We start from the raw sequence: 21,251 nt of genomic DNA, 5'->3' as shown, positions 1-21,251 counted from the left end.
GACACTGGAAGTCCCTGGGGACCCAGTCATCCTTGCACAATGCTGTGTTTTAGGGACATCCGAGTCGAGACTAAGGTAAGAGGGATCTTGAAGCCCAATCGTGAGCCACCTCAGTGGTTTGTACAGGTACCTGGACAATTATTATATTGCAAAGGGAAACATTATCATCCACAGGACACCACAGAACCCAGCTGCAAAGCAGTGCCACAATTAACATGGAAGTAAACACTGGTTCTAGCTCCCACTCTTTTCCTGCTAGGATGCTAGATACCTAAACTAGGAGACAGCTCAAAGCTCCAAACAATCCAACCTGTTCCTTTTCTCTTTCTTCATTACCTGTATCTGAAATATTCAAACATGGATCCATATCCCATCAGACCCATTTCAACTACCACTAGAGGACAGACACTGACATCCCTCTGCAAGATATGCAAGCAAGGGGGTGGGGACCACCAACCATATAAAGCAATAATGCAAATCAAATGAAGAGGAACCACCTGAGGAAATGGAAAAAGATCAGCTTTTGAAATATGTACAAGGAGATCCTGCTGAATAGCATTGAGAACTTTGTCTAGATACTCATGTTGCAACAGAAGAAAGGCTGGGGGAAAAATGTAATTGTAATGTATACACGTAAGGATAACCTGATCCCCTTGCTGTACAGTGGGAAAATAAAAAAAAGAAAAAAGGAATATGTGACTACCAGGAACAGGAGAGAATTGCAGACATTTCCCAATGTGTGTTCTCAAAAGAAAAGCAGAGAAAGAAGCACACATAGATGAAACCGCAAAGAATAGATGGCATCTCTGGAGTGCTGGGATGCAGGTTCAATCCCCAGCCCAGCACAGTGAGTTAAGGATCCAGCATTGCTGCAACTGCAGCTTAGATGGCAGCTACACCTGGCCCAGGAACTCCATATGCTGCAGGGCAGTCAAAAAAGAAAAAAAAAGTCACAACATCCTGGCATCAGAAAAAAACCATATAGTAATGAAAACATGTATCAAAAACACTACAATGGACACAATGAGCAGCTGTTTGGATCCTTCTGAAAATATATAATCAGAACTATACAGATAAAGCAAGCTCAAAATACTCTCCCACAAATACAAAAGAAATAGGCTAATTTGATGCAAGAAAAGATTTGATATATAGAGAAATTGGGATTCTATTTACAGAAGGAATGCCAGATGTAAAAACAGACAGGAAAAAGAAATAACTTTTTACAATTAGAAGCAAATTCAGATGAAGAATGGATTTTGCAAATCCCAACACCTAAAGGAGTACCAGACAAAATTATTTAGACATAATGTAGATAAAATTTTGAACTTCAAGATTAGTGAGGAAATATGCTAGAATAAAATCAGAAATAAAAGAGATGTGCAAAGAATAAATATCAGATTGGTCTCAGTCTTTATCATCTGAACTTTGAGGGGAAAAATTTATTGTATCTATTCAAGTAGTTATCTTTAAAGGCAAACAAGTTATCTTCAAAGTTATCTTCAAATTTAAACAAAATTTAAATACCTAAAGTTAAAACACACATGAATTCTTCATGAAAAAAAGTTTCTAAATACAACTAACAAATGAAATAAAATCTAAAATTCAAGAAAGGGATAACTGAGATTATAAGAGAAAGTTCATGAAATATATTTTAAATAGCATATACACACAAAAAATTAATGCATATGTCAAATTATCATTGAGGTTATATGTCACCCAATGTAAAAATAGTAATTGTCTAACAATCTGACTTTACAATAATTCACAACAAAAAGTGGTAAGTGGGGAGAAAAGGTAAGAAATAAAGGCTTACTGAGTCCCTCATTTTGCACAGGTAGGAGAGAGCTCAGGAAGAGCCAGTGTCGCTCCTCTCTTAACAACTCCAAGTTCAAAGTCATGTCAGTAGCTTGAAATCAGCCATGGGGGGGGAGCATTTATACCACAGAAATCAGTGAATGTTACAAATAACTTTTATTTTTCAGGAAATCACTACTACCCCACGGGGTGTAGTCACAAAGTGCTCTTTTTGTTTTTTGTATTGTGGTAAAACATACATAACATGTATTTTACCATTTTGGCCATTCCTAAGGATTCAGTTCAGTGGCACTATGTACATTTACAATGTTATGCAATCATCATCACCACCATCATCTTTTCTATCATCCCAAACTGTATCTCTGTACCCACTGTACAATAACCTCCCTTCCCCAGTCCCCTTGTTAGGTAGCTAGGCAGATATGAACTGGTCCCACCCCATCCCAGACAGAGGAATCATCTTTCCCTCCCCAACTCTGACTCTTGCCAGAATACATCCAGACATCATCCCTTTTGTGGTTAAGAGCCATCAAGTTCCCAGCCTTATCAAGCCCAAGCAGAAAGTCAAAAAACACCACTGGGCTTTCCAAACTTCCAACACTGGTTGGCACAGGCATACCCAGATCTAGGAGGTGACTCAGAGTAACCTGGGGTTCATTATGCTATATTTATAATAAATTAGCATTGCAGTTTTTGCCCGCCCTTCCCCTGGGAGTTTCACTTGAGCACTTAGAGGTAAGCACCTGCACACAAGGAGAAAAAGTTACATAACCTAAAGCTGTCAGTCACCCTGTCAATCAAATGACTCAGGACACAGGAAGGGGCTTTCCACTATGCTGAAAAACCAGCCCTGCCCCCATTCAAGGCTGCTTTTGGTCTCCAGCCATACAGCGTGCCCACTTCCCTTAGGGAGCATACCTTAGCTTGCTTTGCTTAATAAAATTCCGATTGCTCTACATTTCTCCAACTGAATTCTTTGCCTTGGGGAGATGAGAACCAAGGAAGCTGCCATTCTAGGTAACACCCTCAACCCCCGGTAACCACCATTCTGCTTTCTGTCTCTTCTGATTACCTCACGTAAGTGAACTCACACAATATTTGTCCTGGTTTATTTCAAATAGCGTGTTTTCAAGATTCATCCATGTTACAGCATGCACTAGAATTTCCTTTCTTTTTTAGGCTGAATAATAGTCCATTATATACGAACCACTTTTTTACCCATTCATTCATTGATGGAAGTGGATATTTTTAAATATGTGTTGATCAACTCTGGACTTCCTAACAGAGTACATGTATTCTTGAGCAATTACTCGGAAAATAAAAGATGAGAACATACTGTAACCTACTCTCATACTCCCTCACTGACACATTCAAAGATTCCAGTGTATTGTACGGAAGCCATACTCACTGAGACTCTTATTACAGGAGTTAATAAGTGAAAAAACAACCATGCATTGATCACCTGTTCAATACCAGGCACTGTGCTTGGTAGAGTAGTCACATGCACCAGCTCATTAAATTTCATGAAATAGAGGTTCTCCTTATTAAAATCCTATCTGCCATCTTTAAATCAACACAGTGTACATCAATATTTAAACTTTTGCTGTTGTTTTTTATGGTCACACCTGAAGCAGGGTAGGGGTCAAATCAGAGCTGCAGCTGCCGGCCTACACCACACTCACAGCAACATCAGATCCAAGACATGTCTGCAACCTACACCACAGCTCACGGCAATGCCGGATCCTTAACCCACTAAGCAAGGCCAGGGACCAAGTCCACATCCTCATGAATAATATTTAGTTGGGTTCTTAACCTGCTGAGCCACAACAGGAATTCCAGTACTTGAACTTTTTGATGAAACAAATGAACTGGCTTCCTTGTTAACTTATCTAGTGTAGTCTGGACTGACAACAACAAGGGGGAGATAGATAGATAGATAGATAGATAGATAGATAGATAGATAGATAGATTTCATGTTTTCGTCGCAGAGAAACCAGACTCACAGAGGTATGTTGATGGGAATGGAAGACGGCAGTTTCAAGCAATTTCTGCAAGTTCAGAATTTTTGTATTCATTTCACAATAGTACAAGGGAAGAGGCCAATTGTTTCTGCTTTCCAAATAAGGAAAAACACTTACAGCAGTCACATGACCCACCAACTCAGCCAAAAGGCCACGAAATAGAAGGCAATTTCACCATGACTAAAAGCCCAGTGTCTAGGGACTCCGACTACCACATGGACTCAAAGCTGTGGGCAGTAAGCAACTATCATGGAGCTGCATGCTTTTCCACAGCCACAGCCACGGTAGGAGCTCTGGTGGGATTCAGCCTCAAAGTACCCGGGGATAAAGGTTGTCCAGGAGAAGATGTGGCCTCATGGGATTCAGGCAGACATTACACTCCAAAGAGTCCCCAAGCTGTGCCCATGTGCCTTTCAAATCCAACAAACCAGAAAGGTGCAAGTCAGTGGTTCTCAGCACTGGCTACTCACTGGAATCAGCAGATCAGCTCTTTAAAAGCACTGACACCCAGACCACTTAGACAAACTGCAGCAGGATCTGTGAGAATGCAGCCAGGATTGAGCGCCTAGAGTGTAAAGTCACAAATTTCAGTAAGGGACCCCCAAACTTGGATGCATTTGCATAAGCTCTGCAAGGAAAGTCAGAGAGAGTAACAGCCAAAGAGGGAATGGAAGGACACACAGATGGTTCACACACTGAACGTCAAAATGAAAAGGAAAGCAACGTGGGCAGCTTCAAGAACAAGAGCCAAGATTAAACCAGGGACTCAAATCTAAAATGGAAATTGGCTAAATCCTCCACTGGCTTCATTTCTCCCACTCAGTTCTTTCTGATGCTTTTGACTTTATTTTCTCTCTAGAGATGATCCTTGTGGATTGTTTCAAGCCTATTCTGTAGATTCACTGCTGTTAAGATGTGTTCTAAGATTACCCAGCCTCAGTGGGATTATTCAGGGGATTCCCAATCCATTCAGAGGTAGCAACTTTTTTTTTGTCTTTTTGTCTTTTTAGGGCCACACCTGCAGCATATAGAGGTTCCCAGGTTAGGGGTTGAATCAGAGCTACAGCTACCTGTCTACACCACAGCCACAGCAATGCCAGATCCAAGCCGTGGCTGCAACCTACATCACAGCTCACAGCAATGCCAGATCCTTAACTCACTGAGCGAGGCGAGGGATTGAACCCACAACCTCATGGTTCCTAGTGGGATTCATTTCCACTGCACCACAACAGCAACTCCTGGAGGTAGCAAATTAATAAAATTTTGGAATATTTTATCAGGAGTCTGCTGTAACACTCCAGTTGTCTTCCCACAAATGGGCTATAAGGACAGAAACCCCAAATACCCCAGGATATTACCGAGTTTGATTTCAGCTGATTAGCATGGGCAATTTTTTGCACTTCTCAAAATAAAGGCACAGCCTAGTTCGCTTGAAGCATGAAAAATAAGAAACAGGTCTTAATGTGAGCTCTGTGCTCTCCTTGAGAAGAGGAAAAAGGAAAGTGAGCTAGCAACTATTAGGCTCTGTGTGAATGCCCTCCCTGAAAAGAGAAACAGCCATGGGGAACTTTGGCCAAACTTCAGCTAGTCAAGTGATGCCATCTACCCTTGAGGTGTTAGCCCATGAGGCATCTGCTACGGGTGAATGGTGTCCTCCAAAATGATGGAGAAGTCCCTCCAGGACCTGTGATTATGACCTTTTTAGGAAATAGTTGCAGATGATCAAGTTAAGACAAGGTTACTGGGGGAGGAAGGGGGCTAATACAATATGGCTGGTGTCCTAAAAAGGAGAAATTTGGACACTGACATTTACAGAGGGAGAATAATGTGAAGACAGAAAAACACCATCTACAAACTAAGATATGGCTGAGAGTATTGGAAGCTGGGAGGGTGGCATGGAACACATTCTCCCTCAGAGCCCTGAGAAGGAACAAACCCTGAAGAACCCCGGTTTTGTTTGGTTTTGTTTTGTTTTTATAGGGCCGCTCCTGAGGCATACGGAGGTTCCCAGGCTAGGGGTTGAATCAGAGCTACAGCTGCCGGCCTACGCCACAGCCACAGCCACGCCAGATGCAAGCTGCATCTGCGATCTACATCACAGCTCACAGCAGCACTGAATCCTTAACCCACTGAGCAAGGCCAAGGATTGAACCCGCAACCTCATGGTTCCTAGTCGGATTCGTTTCCGCTACGCCATGACAGGAACTCCATGAACCTTGATTTTTGACTTCTGGCCTCTAGACTATGAGACAACACATTTCTGATAAGCCCCTGAGCTTGTTGTGCTTCATTCCAGTAGCCCCAGGGAACTAACACAGCATCAAAACCTTGGTTTAAAACCTGGTGGATCACCAAAAATCAGACCACTAAGCCAGAGGCCTAGGTAAAAAGAGTTACTCAAGGTGTGAGGCCAAAGAAGGGAGGCAACAGACAGAGCTGATTAAAAAAAGTAAAAGAGGTGGCAAGAACAGGACCAGGAGTAAAACCAAAGAGATTAGGTTCATGCCATGAACAGAGACAGGCACTATTCCAGGTGCTGAGAATACGAAAGTGAACAAGGAGTTATATGTCATCTGTCCTACTAGGATTTGGTGGCTACGGTGTGCTGAGAGAGCAGTAAGCAAAGGACTTTGGGATCAGGGGGGTTGGGGCTGCTCACAGAGCAACCTGGAATTTGGGGAAGACTTCCTGGAGAAGAGGATATATGAGCTCAGTTTTGAAGGATGGACACAAAGACGTCTATTTTCACAAAGAAACCAGAGTCCTCTAGGTCCTCTAGGTATCGTACTGACAGTGTCTAATAGGATGTGAGTTTTCAAAAAAGGAAAAAAGCATCTTTCAGACACACACACCTGAGCACAAACACCACAGTCTGGCACCTCCAGAGCTTGAGAGCACCCAGTATAACCAGCAACGGTCATACTACGAAAAAGAAGGGACCATGGACAGTGGGAATAACTCACTCTGGCATATGGGAACATAAGCGCAGAAGAAAGGGGAATAAAACTGCATGTGCCATGTGGAAATCCATCGTAACTGTTCATGGTACACAGGGGACACCCCCATACACACACCACTGCCCCTTTTGAGAAAAACAGAGGACTTTGCAAGGGCTCATGACAGCAAGAAGGAGAAAGCCAGAGAAACCAGAAGAAAAACAAAAATAATAAGGGTCTCATAGGGTTGATTTAAGAAATGAAGAAAAAACAAATAATATTGCAAAGCAATTGAGATATATCACCCCCACTCCAGCCATCCCCGTTTGGTCTAATCCATATTGCATTTACTTTATCATCTTGGGTTAATTTATCATCATTATCACTTACCAATATTCATTTCTTGAAAGCAAGCTATTTGGGGAAGGATGCCTCCATATCACAAATGAGGTTGATTTAATGACTCCAAGGAGATGTAATGTAATGGGGATCACAGGGGCCGCAGGCGTGAGCACAGACAGGCACGGCACGGACCTCCTTTGTGCCGCAGTGTTCTGTTAATTGGGTCTAATGAAGAAGTTGGAGGTATTCGCCTTCTGTTTTCTTAATGATATTAATGTCTTCATGAGGTTAATGAAAACGCTAACACAGGCCAAGTGCGAATAGCTTCATATGTAATATAAAACCATCTATTCTGAGTCTTATGCATACACTAGGGATTACCACTGTTGTGGTGTTTTTTTCTACTATTATTCTGTATAACAACAGGGTTTTTTCCTTCTTTTTTCCTCTAAGGGCCAGAATCAAAGATCACTAATCTGATCTGATTCAGAGATTCCTAGACTGCTGGGTGGATACCAGTCAGAGCGGATTTAAGGCTACCGCCCTGATTTGGCCCTGTCCTTTATGGTCTCGACTGCCCCCTGCTGACCTGGAGAGGGAGGAGCGGCTCTCCAGCACCCCCTGGGGAGACGGAAAGTAACAGAAGAAAAAACATGAACAGCCATCATTTAATGTCACTAACCATATGCCTTCTAGTTTAATATTTACAGCATTCCCATGGGGTAGCTTCTGCCCTTTTACAGATGAAGAAACCTAGGCTCAAGTAGAAAGCCAAGGTCCCTAAGGACCCAGGGCTTGTGAGTGGCAGATCCAGGACAAGGTATAAATCTATCTGACTCACAACCGCTGTTACACTCCCACCAGGAGACATGGTAAAGTGAAAAGCACAAGTACTTTCAATCCAGATAAACTTGGATTTTGATTTTAATTCCCCAACTTAAGAGCTGTTTCAGATAAACCTTAAACAAGTTATAACATTCATTTTATTACTGTAGAAGGTGCATCATCATACCCACCTTGCAGCATTGTTAGGAGGGTTAATAGTGAAGTAGGCAAAGCACAGGACCTGGAATAATAACAGCTGAACAAAGTATAGTAGGCAAAGCACAGGACCTGGACTGCATAATAGCTGGACGGCACTACCTGTGGCTAGAGACAGAAGGTAGACATGGATTGGCCTTCCTGTGGCTGCCTCATTCAGTTTCTGGAAGGTTTGTGACTCGAGGTCCAGGCTCGAGGGAAAAAAAAACTGCAGTGCTCAAATAATGATGTCAACATATCTGAATAGCTCCCTAACACTTTTACACCACTTTTAAACCACTTTTAAACCACTTTTGTATTTTATTTGATCTTTACAAATACATATAAACAGATGCATAAACATGCCACAATCAATTAGGAAAATTTATAATATGCCCAGTATTACACTAAGCACAGAAAATACATGATCACATTCCATCTTCATAACAATGCCATAGGTTGGTATCAATGTTTTCCCCATTGTCTAGAAGAAGAAAGTGGGGCTCAGAAAGGTTAGGGGTTCCCATTGTGGCGCAGTGGTTAACGAATCTGACTGGGAACCATGACATTGCAGGTTCGATCCCTGGCCTTGCTCAGTAGGTTGGGGATCCAGCATTGCCATGAGCTGTGGTGTAGGTTACAGACGCAGCTCGGATCCTGCATTGCTGGTGGCTCTGGCGTAGGCTGGCGGCTGTGGCTCTGATTGGGCCCCTAGCCTGGGAACCTCCATGTGCCGCAGGAGCAGCCCTAGAAAGGCAAAAAGACAAAAAAAAAAAAAAGTGGGGCTCAGAAAGGTTAAATAACTTTCCCAGAGTCACACTGTACTAAGCAGCAGCGCTAAGATTTAAACACTGATCCATCTGGCCCCAGAGTTCATTTCTCTCAACCAACAAGATATACAGACTTTTTCTAAAATAGGCACAGCAGCTATTATATTTTCACTATATACATGAGAATATTCCGATCCATATAAGGGTAAGCAACCTGCTCAAGGACTCACAAGTCCTATTTTGGGAAAATTAGGCCTGAATGGTGACCAGAGGTGTCTGCAACCAGGAGTAAGTTCATTGTCTCTGAAGAATCATAGTGAAGTAAGACGATTACCTTCCAGGTATAATAAAGATGACACTTATGAATCAAACAAATGACATGCCTTATTTGCCTCTAAGTTTCTTTTCAAACATTTGATTCTATAACTCCGTTCTTAACATAAAGATACTCAGTCATAAGAAATTTTTTCTACTAAGATAAAGCTACAATGGCATTAGAAGGTCCCAGGTGTGTTAGGTTTGCAACATGACAGCCAGAGAAGAACTCTGTGAAGCTAGTCACTGTCCAGAAGCATTAACATCCAAAGATAAATTAGTAATAATGGGAAAAAAACAATTATTCACTGAAACCAGAATGAGGTTAGGAAAAAAATATTACCTCTTTGCAAATCCAGCCCAGCACTTTCACTATAAATTAAAATCTATGATAAATCACAAATAAATTGGATGGACATCTGCAGCAGAAATTAAGTTACCAAAGAAAAACTGCACATTTGGGGAATTTTACGAACACAGAAACCACCAAGAGAGATGGCTTTCCTTGCAGACTGTTTAATGAGTTCACTCTTATTTAAAATATTTTAAAGAACAAATGGTGACGCCTCCCAGTCATTAGCTCCTTTTGAATATTAAGGATTTTCTAAGAACCAGACTACGAAGACAGGTAGTAGCTACAGCAGTAAATCCAGAAAATGTCACTGCCATAGTGTCAGACATATAAGGATATTGCAGCACAGGGACTAGACTACATAATTATGTCTAAGAACAAGTTTATCAAGTTGTGAATACAGTCTGAAACTTGTAATCATGGCATATAAAATATCTGTTGTTATAATTATGAAAATCATAAAATGGAATAGAAAGAAAGACCTTTGTAAATATGAACTTTCTCATCTTTAAAGATGGCTTAAGCTTCTATATATCAAGATCTGCTTTGTATTTAAACAGTGGGAAGAGTGTAAATAATATACAAATACAAATAACATTGTTTCTTGAAAGTTGTATATAAAGGGAAACCTTTTAAAAAATTATTGGAGATCTTGCTATTTAAAATAAACCTATGACTTGTCCCTTCCTTTATTAAGTGGTTAAATAATTTACTGTTCTTCAGTTCCTATTGTTTTATTTTTATTTTTATATTTTTCCTTGTATTATAAATATTTATCTTTCTCAACCAAGACTTTCAAGATAAGGAAGTGTTTTAATTGAGGAAAGTCTGCCTTAAACACAGACTCTGCTGCTTTGCAAGGAGAGTTACACCTTCTGTGACCACAACATCAATAAAGACACACCTGGCCATTCAGCAACGTGGGCCAGGAAGCTGCCTGCATCTCACAAACCACTATGCATCACCACAACATAAGGACAGGACAGAGAGATGGCAAGTATCCAGGAGCTAAGAAGGAAATCTCCCAGCTACTGTGAGATGCTTCTAATGGAGGAGGCAAGGGGTAGTCATCTTGACAAACAGTGGACATCCCAAACTCCCAGCCTCTCCTCTCCAAACCTGCAATCTCCTGATCAACTAAGAGGCAAGATTTTATCCTACACACCATATCCTTCACCGCTTACTCTTTCTGCTATCTTTTTCCCAGCCCTGTTGATGGCATGATGTGGAAGATTTTCCTCTATCCCCAATAGTGAGTCCCTTGGCAAAGAAGCAAGCATAGCTATTTTTTCGGTTGAAGAGCCAAAGCAGTATTCTCCATACCTTAGGTTGGACAATGACCCGTGAAGCAGGAAAAACAGGCCTAGGGCATTCATGCATCAAAATAATGCCTTATCTTCCTTAGCAAGGAAGCTTTCAGAACTCAGCCAGTACAGCAGCTCTCCCAGACCAGAGGAAACACCCAGGCTCAAACTCAGCCACATGCGAGGATAACTGGCATTTCAGTTGTATATGGGGTGAATAAACTCCTTTCTTCTAGATAAGAAGGCTGGGGAAGATGTTTTTATTTTCAGATATCCTGAAGGTGTAAAACCAACCCAGGCAGCCTAGAAAGGGAAATGAATAAATCAGACAGCAGAGCTAAGATTTCATTGTATAGCAACTGTGAGTTGGGAGAGAAGTGTCTCAGACTAGAATAAGCTAGAGCTGAGTGTGTCCATGGCAGGGTGCTCCAGGCAGACCTGAGAAAATGGTCTTCTGTCTCTGTAGGCAGGAAGTCTAACTCAAGAAGAAAAAGACGTCTTATTTTATAGCACCTTCCTGATCTGTACTTTTACAACATGGAGTTAGAGCTTTTTTTCACCAATTGTGTAACACTGTACCATTGTCAATGAGTATTATTATTGCCTGGGATAAATTCAGTAGCACTTAAAAGGGAAATGTGCCACAGTTTTATGGTGTGATGGGAAAAAGATTGGACCTATATTCAGAGACCTGGGTTCTGACATTGCCATATACTACCATGTTCCCAGCACCCTCCCTGGCTCTGTTTCCTCATCTGAAAAACAAGGTGACTGAGGAGTTCCCATCCTGGCACAGCAGAAACGAATCTGACTAGGAACCATGAGGTTGCGGGTTCAATCCCTGGTCTCGCTCAGTGGGTTAAGGATTCAGTGTTGCCATGAGCTGTGGTGTAGGTCACAGACGTGGCTCGGATCTGGCGTTGCCATGGCTGTGGTGTGGGCCGGGAGCTGTAGCTCTGGTTGGACCCCTAGCCTGGGAACCTCCATATGCCACAGGTGTGGCCCTAAAAAAGCAAAAGAAAAAAAAAGAAAAAAGAAAAGAAATGAAAGAATCTCAAAGAGTCTTTCCCAGTCTTTAAAAGAAATATCTACAGTGTTTTAACTGAGGTAGCCATAGCTAATGCTCCCTAGTTGCCCCTCTACTTGGGAATCTCACCTTGAGCTGCATTTTGAAAATGAGGAAAGAGATAAAGGCAGCCCAGGAGGAGGAAAGAAAAACATGCATTAAAGAGTGGCACTGTAAAGCATCATGCCTCATTCTAGAAATGCAAGCAGTTGGGCGTGACTAGACAGAGGGTGTAGGGGTAGAAGTAGGGGAAGAGAAAAATGGAGGTGAGATGTGTAGCAAGAGGCAAATACTGAAAAGAGCTGTGATCTAAGCTAAACACCCTGAGCTTGGTCCTAAAAACTGAAGGGAAATGTCAGAAAGGGGATGGGGGGACTCAGTGAAGGTTTTTAACTCCGATTTCTATTTTAAGCATATTTTGGAGGCCGCATGGAAGATGAACATGTACCTTCTCCACCAGCAGAAAGTACTTTCCCCATCAGTAAAATGAGCTGGTCTAGATCAAGGGTTCACAATGCTGTGCACAGAATCACCTGAGAAGCTTGTAAAAGTGCTCCTAACCTAGCCCCACTGTTAAGACATTATTTACTTGGGTAGGGGGAGGAGGGACAGGTAAGTTATTTTTTTTAAGAAGCTTAAGGACTCTGCCTCTGAAATTCTACCAACTGTGTCAAAGAAGTTTCCTACCATTCAAAGTGAAACGTGGTAAAAGCCATTTCTCTGCATCTTCAGACCCCAGATCTGCAACAAGTTTCCAAAAGCACCTCCAGTTCATATCATTCTTCCTCTTTAAGTTGGGTTCATACTTGGGCATATCAGGTTTCTCCCTAGAAAAGCATAGGATTATTTTAGAGAATAATTTCAAATTCCTGTTTTAGAATTTCACACTATCAAATCATTTATATGTGAAAGAAAACCAACAACTCCCAAATAAATGGAAAGCCGACATGAAATGATAAGAAACACTGACCTACACCTTATTAAAGACTGTTTTTAGTCAATCAGTTATATACATATATATATATATCTTAGTCTGTACAATATGTTTCAAAATAAGTTATTCCATCATGATGGGTGAGCAGGCTCCCTACTCATTTTCTGCCTTTCTCTTCCCCTAACCTAAACCTGAGAATGTCTGTTTGCTTACTTTCTTCTTTTTAAAGCAAATATTTGAGCACATTTGCATTATGCCAAAGACTTATTACAAATAAGCCAATATTTGGGAGTTCCTGTTGTGGCTCAGAGGTAATGAAGCCAACTAGTATCCATGAGAACACAGATGCAATCCCTGCCTTGCTCAATGGGTTAAGGATTCAGCGTTGCTGTGAGCTGTGGTGTAGATCACAGATGTGGCTGGAATCTGGCATTTCTGTGGCTGTGGTGTAGGCCTGGAAGCTACAGCTCCAATTCAACCCCTAGCCTGAGAACTTCCATATGCCACGGTCCAGCCCTAAAAAGACCAAAAAAAAAAAAAAGTTAATATTTATCACCATTTAATAAGGAAACAGCAGAGAAAAAACATAACTGCTCAAGGACACAGCTAGTAAGAAGCAAAGCCAGAAGCTAAATCCAAGTTCAAGTCTCCTAAGTGCATGAGCTTCACCATCACCCTACACTGTACTGCTATTCCTTCCCACTCTAATTAAATTTTATCTCCCTCCCACATTCCCACACTCCCTTCTTTGACCTGTGAAACGGGATTCCATTTTAGTTCACTGAAGGAATGTGAAAGGGTAAACTAAAAGTAAACACAGGCACACACAACCTCAGCTCACCTGGTCCTCACTCTGGGGAGATCCCTCAGATTGCTGTCAGCAGGGCGCCCTCTGCTGTTTAAAATCGTGCTGATGTAGGTTAAGAACAGAGGGCCGGGGAGATTCGGAGAGCCTCCTTATACCCAGCTGACCTAATCTTGAGATGAATTTGACCCTTATAAAGAAACAACTGTGAGATCCTACTGATAGCACTAGGAAATCTGTCTAATCACTTGTGATGAATCTATACATGTATGTATAACCGGGTCACCACGCTATACAGTAGAAAATTGACAGAACACTGTAAACCAGCTATAATGGAAAAAATAAAAATCATTATAAAAAAAAAAAGGGAACCCTGAAAAGCAGAAAAAAAAAGAAGAAAGAAAAAAACTGTGCCTCCCTATAGAAAAGAAAGCAGTTCTGCTCCATAGGTCAATTTCAAAAGGTTTCAACCCAAAAAACCAAGAGTCATCAATCTGTTTTCAATATTTTGTGCAAAAAATCAAGCTACCTTATCATTATAATAATCCTGAAATTAGTCTCCACCTCTCCAGTTGGATGTTATTTCTCTGCACCTGCCATGTTCACACAGAACCCAAGCTTTAATCTTTATAGCTATTGTCTTTCAAAAGTGTGGTTGTGGGAAGAAGGGAAAGTCTCTTATCTAAAGTGTTAAAACGATACTGAACCTGCCGCGAAGAGCACACAGCCCTGGATGCTTGCTAGCTTTACCCAGAAATGATAAAACATTTAGGGACCCCTGGGGCCAGTAAATCATAAAATATTCAGCAACATCTGTTTCATATTATTTACTGACAGACTAGACCTAAAATATGGCGCCTGGATCACAGGCTGCCCTGGCATCACGTGGGCCCCTAGGCCGAGGCTGGAAGGTATTGTTTGCCGAACCTTGGCTTCCACCGCCAGACCTTTGCTTCCACCACCCTCTCTAACGCAGTCTCCGCAGCACCTCGCACTCCGGGGGCTACTAGGACAAGCTTAAGAACAGATTTGTGCTGAGTCTCTGTGCGCAAAGCAGTTTCTAACAGAGGCTGCCTGGTGGTGTGTGGGTGGGGTTGTGTCCCTCTCAGGAACTTAACACAGGTGAGTCACAGGGAAGTGAGATCCACTGGCAGGCAAGGTCACCAACGGAGGATGGAATTGCGTTGAGGACCCTGAGAGCACCCCCTCCCACGCTGGAGTCTGCGCAAGCGCACCTGGAATCCGCTTTCTTCTGGAAATTGAGAGACCTGGAAAACAAGATACGTGAGTTCTGTCAGTCATTAAGTGCCCTATCATCAACTTCTTTGTGCCAAGCCCAGTGTGAAGCTCTGAGTTCCAGAACTTCTGCCACCTTGTGACCCTCATACCTCTGCCACCCTCAGCGTGGGATAGAGAGGACAAGACACACCTGGAGAGCTGTTGTAAACTGTATACTCTTCCTGTCACCAAATTCTGGAAAAGAACTGTTCTCTACACCTCATTCTCCCCACCTTCCCAACTGCGTGATTATTTTGGAAATTTTCCTCACAGTCTGTAGCGCATCCTCTCCAAGAACTACTTTAATAAGCAGAGTGAACACTGAGCCAGTTTGTCCAGCACAGTCCCCACTTACACCCGTTGTTCCTGGCTATTTTATTCATAACATTCTCTTTCACTCTCAGAAGTGTCCCATTTTGAATACAGAATATACAGCCTCCCAATATAAGGTCCCATCCAGATCTAATGTGTGTGTTTTGTTTGTTTGTTTTTTGCTATTTCTTTGGGCCGCTCCCGCGGCATATGGAGGTTGCCAGGCTAGGGGTCTAATTGGAGCTGTAGCCGCTGGCCTACGCCAGAGCCACAGCAACGTGGGATCCGAGCCGCGTCTGCGACCTACACCACAGCTCACGGCAACACCGGATCCTTAACCCACTGACCGAGGCCAGGGACTGAACCTGTAACCTCACGGTTCCTAGTCAGATTCGTTAACCACTGCGCCACGATGGGAACTCCCTAATGTGATTTTTAACACACCTTCACCAAAGATTTCAGGGCTTCTAGATACTTCCCCACAGTTTTAAGATTTCTGATTGGACTGTCTCATAAGGGTCTCAGTCTCCATAGACAGTTTCCGTTTTTCCTCCTCTCCTGCTCTGTCTCCCCCCAGGGTCTCTCTCACAGTAAAAGGCTAACTGAAGACCCTTCACCACAGCCCCTGCACCTCCCATCACTCAAGGGGCTGCCAGTGAATGCCACCACAGTGGCCCTGGCACAGCAACAACCCCAAATACCCCCAGTCCTGCATCATGGAGACAGAGAATCCCACACGCCTGCTGGTGCCACCTGAGAAGAAAGCCTGGGAAGTGGTGTGTTGCTCCTAGCAACTCCCACATAACACCTGGTCTTACTGCCCCTGTTACAGAGACCACAAAATGGCAGCCCATCAGCCAACCTAGGTTACAGGTGTGTTTCTTTAAACACACCACACTTTTTGTTTTGAGTCAACTTTTTTAAATTAGGAGATTTCACAGAAAATCTGTGGCATGCCAAAGACCTACTTGTGAGAGCTGAATGTTAAATTTTCAACAATTTTGTGAACAGCTATTATTAAAACTTAAATTATATAAACATACACCTAAATAAATTCTGTTAAGAAGCAAAGGCAGTAATAGACTCACAGACTTTGAAAGACTTAAGGCTACCAAAGGGGACAGGTGGAAGGGGGAGGAATAGACTAGGGGTTTGGTATTGGCATAAGCACATTGAGATATATGGAATGAGTGGCCAACAGGGACCTGCTGTCTGGCACAGGGAACTCTACCTAATATTCTGTGATAATATATGTGGGAAAAGAATCTGAAAGAAAATGGATGTGTATATGTATGACTGGGTCACTGTTGTACAGCAGAAATTATTACAACCTTGTAAATTAACTATACTGCAAAAAAACTTTTTTAAAAGGCAATAATTTTATTGTGGTGATGGTTGTACAGTTCAGAAAATGTACAAAAATTCATTCAACTTAAATGGACACAAACTAGATGAAGGGTGAAATAAATAAAATATAAATACAGTTCAAAAAATAGGAAGGGTGAATTTTATGGTATGTGGATTTTTATCTCAATAAAGTATTTAAAAAATAAAAAATTCTAAAGGTAATGTAGACTCAAGGGTCATCACTCCTTAATTACATTATTATAATTTATTATAATCTATGCCATTGAAGTTATTTACGTCTATTACATCTGCGGGGTGGAAATGTCATCTAACAGAATGCTCACCTTCCCCCAGCTCTACATTCTGTAATATCCCATGGTGGCTTGGAATAAGCCACAATGAGATTATGAATGCAGTAGAAATAGGTAAATATTTCAACTCAACATGTTTGTTGATTGCCTAGACATAAGAATGTAAAGGGGATGGAGTTCCCGTCGTGGCGCAGTGGTTAAAGAATCTAAGAACCATGGGGTTGCGGGTTCGATCCCTGCCCTTGCTCAGTGGGTTAACGATCCGGCGTTGCCATGAGCTGTGGTGTAGGTCGCAGACGAGGGCGGCTCAGACCCCGCGTTGCTGTGGCTCTGGCGTAGGCTGGTAGCTACAGCTCCAATTAGACCCCTAGCCTGGGAACCTCCATATGCCGTGGGAGTGGCCCAAGAAATGGCAAAAGGACAAAAAAAAAAAAAAAAAAGAATGTAAAGGGGAAAATGTTAATCATGCAGATAAAACTTTAAGTGTGTTGTGCCTGTAGTCTTTACATTATGAAAAGCACCCAAGTATTGAGGAAATGTTCTTCTAGTAATTGAAAACTATTATCCAATTCAGAAGCCGTTCACATCACTGATGAACAACTGTACTTAGGAGTGTTAGTTGATATTTTCATTCATCATATCAATTCAGACAAAGCTGAAACAGAGAGGTATGTCAGAACTACACTCATAACCAAGCTTTTATTCATAGTCTTATTTTTGACCCTATTGATGATAAAATTATAAAAACTAAAGATGGATTTGGTAAAAAAAAAAAAAAGGCAAGTCACACAGAACATGTTAAACTTTAAGAATATTTGTAAATTGTGTGTTACTATATACTTTATATCAGTTTAATTTATATATAATAAATGTATATTTATAATATGTACATGTACATACACACACACGCATACATACACGTTTTGTTGTTAAACACCAGCACACAGTGTATAATATCCTTGTTTTCAGGCTTCTCTTGAAATATCAAATCTGGTAATACCGTACCTGTACAACCACCCAGTAACTGAGTTGGCTGGAGCTGAGGTAGTCTTGTTCCCCTTTAGACAGAAGCCACAATCTCCAGTTTATGCACAGTCCTCACCACTCCCTAGTGTCTTACCCTCTGCGTCTCATGTTTTCATTACCTGCCTGACTCCTGTAGGCTTCTGAATTTAAGCTACCTGTTGTACACTCTCTCCTTGAGATCCAGACACAGGTTCCTAACACTGACCAAAGGACTGATAACTGAAACGGATTCAGTACTGCCCTCCTGTTGCAGCCTGACTACCAGCTCCCAAAGATGTCCACCTCTTAATTCCCCAAACCTGTGACTATGCTGCCTCATGTGGTTAAGGAATTTACAACTGTGATTCAATTAAACATCTCGAGGAGATTATCCTAGATGATATGTGTGGGCTCAATGTAATCACAAGGGCCCTTATCAGCCAGAGGCAAGAGGAGCAGAGTCAAAAGTTATGAGGACAGAACGGTGGTTGACATGCTTTGAAGTTAGAGGAATGCAGCTGGCATTTGGCTGCTGGAAAAAGGTCAGACTCTGACCTCCAGAACCACAAGATCATAAATGGCTATTGTTTTAAGCCACTCAATTGGCAGTGATTTGTTCCAGCAGCATTAAGAAACTAATATACCTTCCGATTGCCCCTCAGTAGTATATATTCTCATCCTGCCCAAATTCTCCTCTTGCCAACCAGCCTCATCCCTGACTGAAGTTACGTAACCAGGCTCTTTAAACCAACCGTGTTTTTGCTTAAAAGTTTGACTTCACTTCTATGACAAATGGAAGATCAAGACAGAGCAAGCAAGGCATCCAAGTTTTGGAACAGACTCCCATTCCTCCATCTTTTTTTTTTTTTCTGGCCACCCCACAGCATATGGAGTTCCCAGTCAAGAGCAAGGGATCAGATCCGAGCTGTAGTTGCAACCTAAGCTGCAGCTGTAGCAACACCAGATTCTTAACCCACTGTGCTAGCTGGGGATTGAACCGGCGGCCCATCACTCCCAAGACACTGCCGATCCCATTGCGCCACAGTGGGAACTCCCTCCATCTTATTATTATATCTGGTACTCTTCAATATACTCTCTGTACACAAAGTGAAAGAGTAGCAGGATAATCAGAGTAGATTATTATAATAAACTTAAACTTCCCTCCAATCTGTCAGCACCTCATCCTGCCTCTGGCTATTCTCTTTCCAACTCTGCTTTATGCCAACCCAATTTTCATTCTCCATCTCCCCTCCCACTTTGTCTTTCTAGCCCAGCTAACTCACCAGTCTGGCCTCTGGGCCCTTGATCTTTTGACTTAGTTTTCTAAACTGTTTAGGATGCTCATGTTCTGCCATGGTGTCTCCATGGACTGGTAACTCGAAACTAAAACTCCCCTTGCTCCAGCCCTAGAACTTCTCCCCATTTCATGGAAACTATTCTTTTTTCATTCAGCTATTCACTCAACCCTTCCCAACTCAACTATAAAGGGATTCAAATACTTAAAGATCATGAAAATGACATTGTTGGAACGCTTTCTTAACAGAAGCATCTGAGGATTCAAATTTATATCACATTTTTCTACAATACTATTATAAATAACAGTGTACCAGTTCAGTCTATTAAACACATTACTCACCTATAATATAAGGACACTGTAGAATCCCTGTGCATTCCAGGGCACAAGAGGTTAATACACTCGGTCATGGGCAAAATTCTGAAGGGAGTTAAGTCATATTTGGTATCTTTCTCCTTAGGCTCATCTCTCTATTACCCTCTTAACTAAATCTAAAATCCCCCACCATTCCAACCACCAGTTAAGCTGTACACTTTCACTACCTACTTTGGTAGCCACAAGTCATACATAGCAACTGAGCACTTGAACTTCAGACTTAATACCAAAATGTAAAATAGCTCATTAATATTCTGCACATTGAGTAGATGTTTCAAAGATAATATTTTTGGGTACACTGGGTCATATAAAATGTGTTGTTAAAATTCACTTTTTAAAAAATTTAATGTGGCTATTAAAAAGTTTTAAATTATACTCACAGCTCATGTTTGTGGCTCACACTGTATTTCTACAGGGTAGCATTGCTCTAGACACTTGCTCTGCAAAGTATTATCCAACTTGAGGAGCACAAGGAAGCAGAAAGCAGAATCTCAGGCCCCATCCCAGGCCCCCTGAATTAGAGTTTGCAATATAGCAAGATCCCCAGGTGAGTCATCTGCACATTAAAGTTTGAAAAGCACAGTTCAGGGCTCAGCAAACTTTTTCTTTTAAAGGCCAGATAGTAAATATTTCAGGTTTTGTGGGTCATACTACTTTGTGGGTCACTGAACTGTGTCACATATTATATATAAAGGAATGAGCGTGGCCATGTTCCTATAAAACTTTATTTACAAAAACAGGCCACATACACTGGATTAAGAATCTGACTGCAGCAGCTCAGGTCACTGTAGAGGCTCAGGTTCTATCCCTGGCCCAGCACAATGGGTTGCCAAAGCTATGGCTCAAATCAGAGCTGTGGTTTGGATTCAGTCTGTGGCCTGGGAACTTCTATATGCCACAGGTGTGGCCATTAAAAAAAAAAAAAAATAGGCCACAGAGTTTGCCCATCCTGGGTAAGACTAGTGGTTTTTTGAACCTTAGCTTCATTAGCATCACTCGGGGGAGCCTGTTAAACACTGCTTTCTGGGCCCCACCATCAAAGTTTTCGATTCAGAAGGTTGAGGAAAGGGTGTGGGAATTTGCATTTCAAACAAGTTTCCAGGTGATGGCAAAGCTACTAGATCAGATACCACACTTTGAGAATCGCTATTCTAGAGTCACAGTTTTCAACTCTGGCTCTACACTAGAATCATCTGGGAGTCTTTTTAAAAATATTCATTCCTACTTAGGTCAGTCTCCCAAGGCCATAGAAATAAAAGCAAAAATAAACAAATAGGACTTAACCAAACTTACAAGCTTTTGTACAGCAGAGGAAACTATAAACAAAACAAAAAAACAACCTGCAGATTAGGAGAAAATATTTGCAAATGATACAAAAGACAAGGGCTTAATTTCCAAAATATGCAAATAGCTCATACAACTCAATAACAAAAACAAACAATCAAGAAAGGGACAGAAGAGCTAAATAGACATTTCTCCAAAGAAGAAATACAGATGACCAACAGGCACATGAAATTATGTTCATCACTAATTAACGGAGAAAGACAAATCAAAACTACAATGAGGTACCACCTCACACCAGTCAAAATGGCCATCGTTAAAAAGTCTACAAATAATAAATGCTAGAGAGGGTGTGGAGAAAATAGAAA

The sequence above is a fragment of the Phacochoerus africanus genome, chromosome 2, assembly GCF_016906955.1.
Source record: "Phacochoerus africanus isolate WHEZ1 chromosome 2, ROS_Pafr_v1, whole genome shotgun sequence".
Taxonomy (NCBI): domain Eukaryota; kingdom Metazoa; phylum Chordata; class Mammalia; order Artiodactyla; family Suidae; genus Phacochoerus; species Phacochoerus africanus.
This window is presented reverse-complemented; position numbering follows the sequence as displayed.